This window comes from Vombatus ursinus, unplaced genomic scaffold, assembly GCF_900497805.2.
Source record: "Vombatus ursinus unplaced genomic scaffold, bare-nosed wombat genome assembly UNPS02009173.1, whole genome shotgun sequence".
NCBI classification, from domain to species: Eukaryota; Metazoa; Chordata; class Mammalia; order Diprotodontia; family Vombatidae; genus Vombatus; species Vombatus ursinus.
Window position 1 is genome coordinate 8,394,471 of NW_020948951.1, and position 7,507 is coordinate 8,401,977.

Here is a 7,507-nt window from a genome sequence, read left to right on the forward strand (position 1 = left end):
CTTTCTTTCTTTCTTTCTTTCTTTCTTTCTTTCTTTCTTTCTTTCTTCTTTCCTTTCTTCTTTTCTTTCTTTCTTTCCCTTCCTTCTGTCCACATAGGGCATCATGCCCTTACTTGCAGGTACTCTGCCCAAGGGGAATATAAATTTTGATTGCTAGAATCTTTTTTTCTCAAGGACTGAGCCTTAAACCCAAATCACTCTGGATCTCATTGATTGGCCAAAAATAGGTCCCAGTTCAAACCCTATTTGGTCATTGTTTGGGCCCTGACTGGCTCAGAATGAATGTAAATAGCAATTGTGTCTGTTTGGGCCAGAAATCCTGAGGGTCTTCCCCTCTCAGATTGATTTTTTTTTAACTAGGTAAAGAGGCCATTCTCAGCCTCATTTCTTACCTAGTCTTAATCACTGAATGGGCATTGTCTCAGCCAAACTGAGACCTATTAAAGACCTGAACCTAAAAAGGCCAAAGTCTCCCACTGCATCCAGAGCCATCTCCAGTCATCCTGATCTATATCTGGCCACTGGACCCAGATGACTCTGGAAGAGAAAGTGAAAAGTGAGACTGATGACTTTGCACAGCCCTTCCTCACTTAAATTCAATTCACTTGCATGTCATAGCATCACCTTCCTAATATCATGGTCTTCTTTGAGAACGAAGGACAAACAACAACAACCGTGTAAATATATGAAACATATAGAATTCCACTACATATTCATTCCATCATGGCAATTGTAGCTCACAAACAAATATGAAAATAAGATCCACTTCTACCACATAATCATTGTGCATTAACAACTTGGTTTTAATAACTTCTGTCACAACATTGTCATTGGGGATAGAAGATACACTCAGAGAAGGGAAGTGAATTCAGCTAAGTTAAATGAGAGAAGAAATATATAAATGAACTGTACAAGAAAGTATGGAGCTTAGAATAAAAGTCCCTTCTTAAAGACAGTAAAAGGTAATTAAGATGCCTTCACCCAGTTCCACTTGGATCATTCCTGTTGGGGATTCCTGAAGCTTCAGAAAGGAGTAAAGTGAACCAAGGCACTTTCTGAACTCCTTGGTCCTCAGAAAAGGTAAGAACACTCTTAGTAAGAATTTGTGGGGTTGAGTGTCTCCATCCAATAAAAATAAAGAATTATTCACCAAGTGGGTCTCTGATGCTTACACAGAGATGGACTGGGCTACAGAATTGTGAGCATGTGTGCAGAAGGATGAAAGGAGGGAGGAACCAGTCATAGTCATAGGGTCAGGATTCTCTGAGCTCATTACCTCTGGGAGCAGTGATTAAATTGTCACTCTCAGGTTAAGTGACATTGTCTCCATTACTCCACACATGAGTAACCAATTTCTCTGAGGAACTCTTAACTTTGGGCTTCTCTGTAATCACCACAAACAATTATTATGTAGTTATTGCTGTTTAATGAGAATTTCTTAAGAAACAGTTGGCTTAGAAAAACTTCTAAGCCCTTGGGAAGGGTGAGTGTGAAGGGAAAGGAGAGGTATTCAGCTAAGATCATGAAGAGAGTATGACAGTGAGAATCCTTCATTCTGGTGGTATTGATGACTGCCCCTGTTCCCATGGTTCTAGACATCAAAACTCTGATCTCCCTAATTACTCTTTCTTGGGCCTGCTTTGGAACACGTGTAGCATAATCTTGTTCTGTAGATAATTTGTTGGAAGCAAGTTCATGACAAATATTTTCCATTTCTTGAAACCAGAGACAAATGTTCAGGGCACTAATAAAATGCCAAACTAAGCATTTTATGTTTTATCGTTGAGGCAATATGAAGCCATTGAAACCTTTTGAGCAAGGAAGAAGCAGAGTCAGGCCCACTCCTGAAGGCTTTTACTACTATATCAATAGCTAACTTGTTGGCTGTTGGTTGGAACACCTGTAATGAATTTATTGGAGGACGTGAGCAAAAGTCACAGAGTATAAGAGGGCATTTCAATTTTGTACATCTCATTCACAAATCTCTCAAAGTATTGTAGTAGATGATAAATTGGAAAGGTCAGAACCTGAACAAAGGGAAACTAATGAAAAGTCATAGTCCAAGCAATAGGCAATGAGGGTATAAATTTTGGATGGTACAACCTTGTGGAAGGAGAGAAGGGAAAGAATTCTAGAGCTGTTATGAGAGCAAAAGTGACAGGACTGGTTAGATTTGGAGGTGGAGAGTCATAAATGACTCTGTGCTGTCACATATATTTTTCAGCTGTGCATCATACCATTAGAAAAGTTGGCCATAAATTAATGCAAAAAAAAAAAACAACAAAAAGAACAAAAAAATGAGAATATCAAATATATTTTTTGAACAAAATGCAGTATGATTCAATAAAGCATCACTGAGAAACTATTTAAAATTAATTGTAGGCTAAAAGTTTTATCCTAAAGAATAAGTGAGTTAAAGAACAACTCCTAGAAATGAGAATTCACTTCATTAAAGATATTGACAACAATAAGACAACATAAAACAACTTTGGGGAATATATTCAAGAGGGGGGAATTATATCTCTAAACGCTTTCATTTACAAAAGAAAGAATAGATCAAGATCTTGGTAGCAAGAATTTCAAATATCACATAATTTTGCAACAAATTAGAATGAAATTTATCTTTTATCTGTTTTTTTTTCAGGATTTTATTGGTCATATATCCAAATAATCTAAAGATTTTTGACTTTACCTAATATTCTGTTAATTGATGGAGCTACTAATAGTTTCAATTATTTTTGTTCAGCTTGGGTTTTTGATATAGACAATCACAACATCTACATAAATGAAAACTTAGTTTCCTCTTTATGCTTATTCTCTCTATTTCTTATTTCTAAAACGAGATTTTTCTAGCTATATGCCAAAGAATAGTTGTGAAAGAGCACACACTTACCATATATTTACGGAAAAGATCTCTCTTGTTTTATACACATATATGTGTCTGTGGGTGTGTTATGCTTGCTCTTTCTATTAGATGTACAATGTTTAGGATATTTAGGAAAATTCTATTGATACTGAATTTTCATATTTTAAGAGAAAATAGTGTTAAATTTTTCAAAAGCTTTTGCAGTGTCTATTATTTCAATCATGTGTCTTTAATTTTTTTCTCAGAATATGATGTTATGTTTTTTTCTTCATATTAAATTGGTCTTGCATTCCCTATATTAATCCAACCTGATCTTGGGGCAATTTTTTGGCAAACTCTTTGGTTATATGTTATTCAAAACTTTTACATCAAAGTTGATTAGGGATGTTGGTTTGTATTACATTTTCTTTCATTTGTATCCTTCTTATTAAGATATGATAATAACTACAATATAGAATGAATTTTCTAGAGTGCCTTGTTTTTCCTATTTTTGTAAACCTTGTATGTTCATTTTTCTTCCTTTTTTTTTTTTGCTTTTTTGTGTTGAAAATTTTCAGATACTCCAGTGATTCTTGGATTATCTCTATTTGACCCATTTTCCATTTTGCTTGCTTGTGATACCTTCAATTTTCTGGTTTTTTCCTTGTAATATTGATTTTTCATGAAGCCATTGATCTGATTCTGATTCAATCTGATTTTCTAGGAATTTGTTTCTTGAATAAGATTTCTATCTCCAGTACTGAGCAATTTTTACTCTTTTCAATTTTTTGCTGTAAAAATCCCATTTCCATTCAAATTCTTTCCTTTGGGACTCATTTTTTATCTATTGTAGTTTTGTTCTAAAATTTTTTCTTTCTTCTAGTAATTTTCATAAAATTTATGGCAAATAAATTTTTCTTGCAGGTTAGACTTCTAGATGTTGCTCCTTACATTTGCCAGGTGTGGTTACAACCTGCTTACTGAAGTACTTAAGAAAACATTTGAAGCCATACTTCTGAATACTGGATATGAACATTTCAGCTTCTTCAGGGAGATACATCAGAGCCGTGGGAAGGAGCATAAAAGTGACAAATGTCACACACACACACACACACATATACATATGTGTGTATGTGTACATCTGTATATGTATATATACATATATGTATGTGTGTGTGTAAATTTTTATTTTCAACAAATATAAAATAAGAAAAGAAAAAAGAAACAAACTTAAGTACTAACACTAAAATAATACAGAATAAGAAAAGAAAAAAAGCATTGCCATGTGCACAGCAGAATGTGGGAGAGGATTCAAAATATACAGCAATAAATTTCCATTTCAAGAAAAACTATATAATAAATACTATGTGTGGTGTTGAGAGCTGTCCATCTTTTCTTTGCTCTCTTGTAAATTTTTTTCTATTCTCTGCTCTGCACTTTTTACTTTGTTTTTTCCCCCTACGCCCCCCAAGAAGGCTACAATTAAGCGCAAATATATATGTATATATGTATGTGTGTATATTCACACTTACATGTACATATGTGCGTATATACACATACATATATATAGACATATACACACAAAGATATGCACATATACATAAATACACACTTGTACTTACATACACTTATGAATACATATACTTAGATATCGATAATCATATATAGCCATATACATTCATATGCATCTATATAAGACCATATTATCCTTATTTGTCCTCTGTTTCTCTGAAGATGGATAACCTCTTCCTTCATAAGTCCAATTCTTTCCATATTTTTCCAAATCCACCAACTCATCATTTCCTACACCACAGCCATATTCCCACCTTATATTGTCTAGTTGTTTTAAATAGTTCAAAACAATGTTGATAAATATGACTGACACATAGTGTAGTTTCCCTATTGTTCTTTTGGTTAAATTTATTTTAGCCTTAACTTTGTCCGAGATCATGATTACCACTCCTGCTCCTTTTTCCCTAACAAATTCTACTCCTGATCTTTATTTTATGTTTGTGCATATCTCGTATTTCCTATCCCTCCTATCTCCGCTACTTTACTTCTACCCACTACCTTGTCCTCCTATTACTTAACCTAGTCACCCCTCCAAAGATCCCTCCTTTATCTTCCCATTCCTATTCATCCAAACACCCTCCTATACCCCACTTTAATCCATTCCCTCACTCTCCCTTCTAAAGATCCCTCCCTTATCCTCTCTCCCCTCCCTATCCCCTTAGCATTTTATTTCTTTCTAAATTTAGAAGACTTTTGTACTCTTCTAAATATATATGTATTGTTCCCTCCTGAACCCTTTCTCAATGAAAGTAGGTTTCCAGAACTACCAGCCCTCCTCCCCCATCTAATTCTTCTGTGTCAGTTCTTCCTCTCCTACCTCATTTGTATAAGGTAATTACTCTTTTTAGATGTGCCTAAACAGTTTTACTTTTTAAAAGCATATCATACTCAGGTCTACCCCAATCTTTCTTATGAGCTACCCAATTACTAATAACAATCTTAGACATACATTTTACATTTTACATACATAAAAGGTAAACAGTCTGTCTTTATTGAATCCCTTGTAATTAGTTTTTGATATGTACCTTATTTTTCTCTTGGCTCTTGTATGTCAAATCTTCTATTAAGTTCAGGATTTGTTTTTGTTTTGTTTTTTAACAAAATCCTGAAAGTCTGACAATTCATTAAAAATTATTTTTTATTAAGAATTATGCTTACCTTCTCTGGGTATAATATTTTCAGTCAGAGCCCAGTTTTTTTGCTCTCTGATATATAGTGTTCCAAGACCATTCTTTTAGTGTTGACACTGCTAGGTCTTGTGTGATTCTAATTGTGACACCACCATATTTAAATTGTTTTTTTTCTTGTTGCTCATAATATTTTATCCTTGAGTTGGAGGTTTTGGAATTTGACTATTATACTCCTGTGGGTTTTTCTTGTAGGATCACTTTGAAGTGGTGATTGGTGGATTTTTTTTATTTCTACTTTCACCTCTTGTTCTAATGCTTTAGGACAATTTTCTTTAATTATTTCTTGTATTAATGTATCAAGATTACTTTTTGATCATAGCTTTCAGGTATTCCAATTATTCTTATATTTTCTCTTCTTGATCTGTTCTCCAGATCACTTGTTTTTCTTATGAGATATTTCACATTCTCGTTTATTTTTTCATTCTTTATATTTTGTTTTATTCTGGATCTCTTATAACTTGATTAGCTTCTCCTTGCCCAATTCTGGTTTTCAAGGAGTCATTTTCTTCTTTAAGATTCTGCATCTCCTTTTCTAATTGGTTGACTTTCTTTTCATTATCTTCTTATTTTTCTTGGATTGGTTTTTTTTTTTTGGTTTGTTTTTTGTTTTGTTTTGTTTTGTTTTTCCTCAATCTTTCTCATTTGATTGCTAAAGTCTTTTTTAAGTTTTTCTATGAATTGTTTTTGGAAAGGTCACAATTTGACATTACTCTTTGGGGCAGAAAAGGGTTTCTTTGCTTCAGTATCCTCCTCTGAAGACAAACCCTGGTCTTCTTCTCTATTCTAACAGTAATTCTCTATGGTTGGATTGTTTCTCCTTTGCCTGTTCATTTTTTTTTTTATTTGTGGCAGTTTAATTTTTGTAATCATCTCTAGCCCTGGAGTATGGGGGATGGCCTTCTAGCCTCAGTTCTCCCCTCTGGCCTGGAACTGAAACCAAGACTTTCAGCTTCCTGTAAGTGGCCAGGGTCAGCAGTGTCCCTACCCCACTGCTTCTGCACTCACCAGGGGTATGCTGGTTCCTTCCTTCCCCTCCCCCCCATCTCCACAGCATAGCTGGGTCTAGTTGTTCCTTATCAGCAAGGTTCCCTAGATCTTCCCTGGCTCAGACACTTAATTCTCCTCATTGCCCTGAGGGTAGAAGTTCCAGTGACTTGGGCCAAGGCAGCCTCCAAACCCAGCTAACCCCAGGGTTTACCACTTGTTGTTTAAATTATCCTAGCCTGGAGGTGTTTACTCTTCACATCGAACAAACTTCATCTTGGGATTTTTTTCAGATCTTCTCCAATTGTCCAAGGAGACCCCTATTCTTATTTATTTTTACTACTCTACTGCTTAGAAAATCTGGAGAGCTTGGAATTTTCTGACTTACTCCACCATCTTCCCAGAATCCTCTCTCCAACTGCCTTTTTTGGAATGTCCATTTTCCTCTCTCTTGACAGAGGCAATTGAAATCTTATTGTCCACAAAGATGACTAATTCAAAGTAATTCTCATGAATTCTTTCAATAATCAATCAATCTATTCAACAAGCAGTTACTAATTACCTGCTATGTGCCAATTCCTAGGCTGTACCCTGGTGTTACAAAGCCAAAAAATGTAACAAATGGGGGAAGCTAGGTGGTGCAGTGAATAGAGCACCGGCCCTGAAGTCAGGAGGACCTGAGTTCAAAACCGGCCTCAGATCGAACAATTGACACTTACTATCTGTGTGACCCTGGGCAAGTCACTCAATCTCAATGGCCCAAATAAATGAAGACATTTAAAAAAATGTAACAACCTTTCCTTTTAAATGTAACAACCTTTCCTTTTAAGGAATTTACCTTAGATTGGGGAAAACAACACACACAGAAAAACAAATGCAAAATGTAAAACAATGTAAATAGGAAGTAATTTTCTGA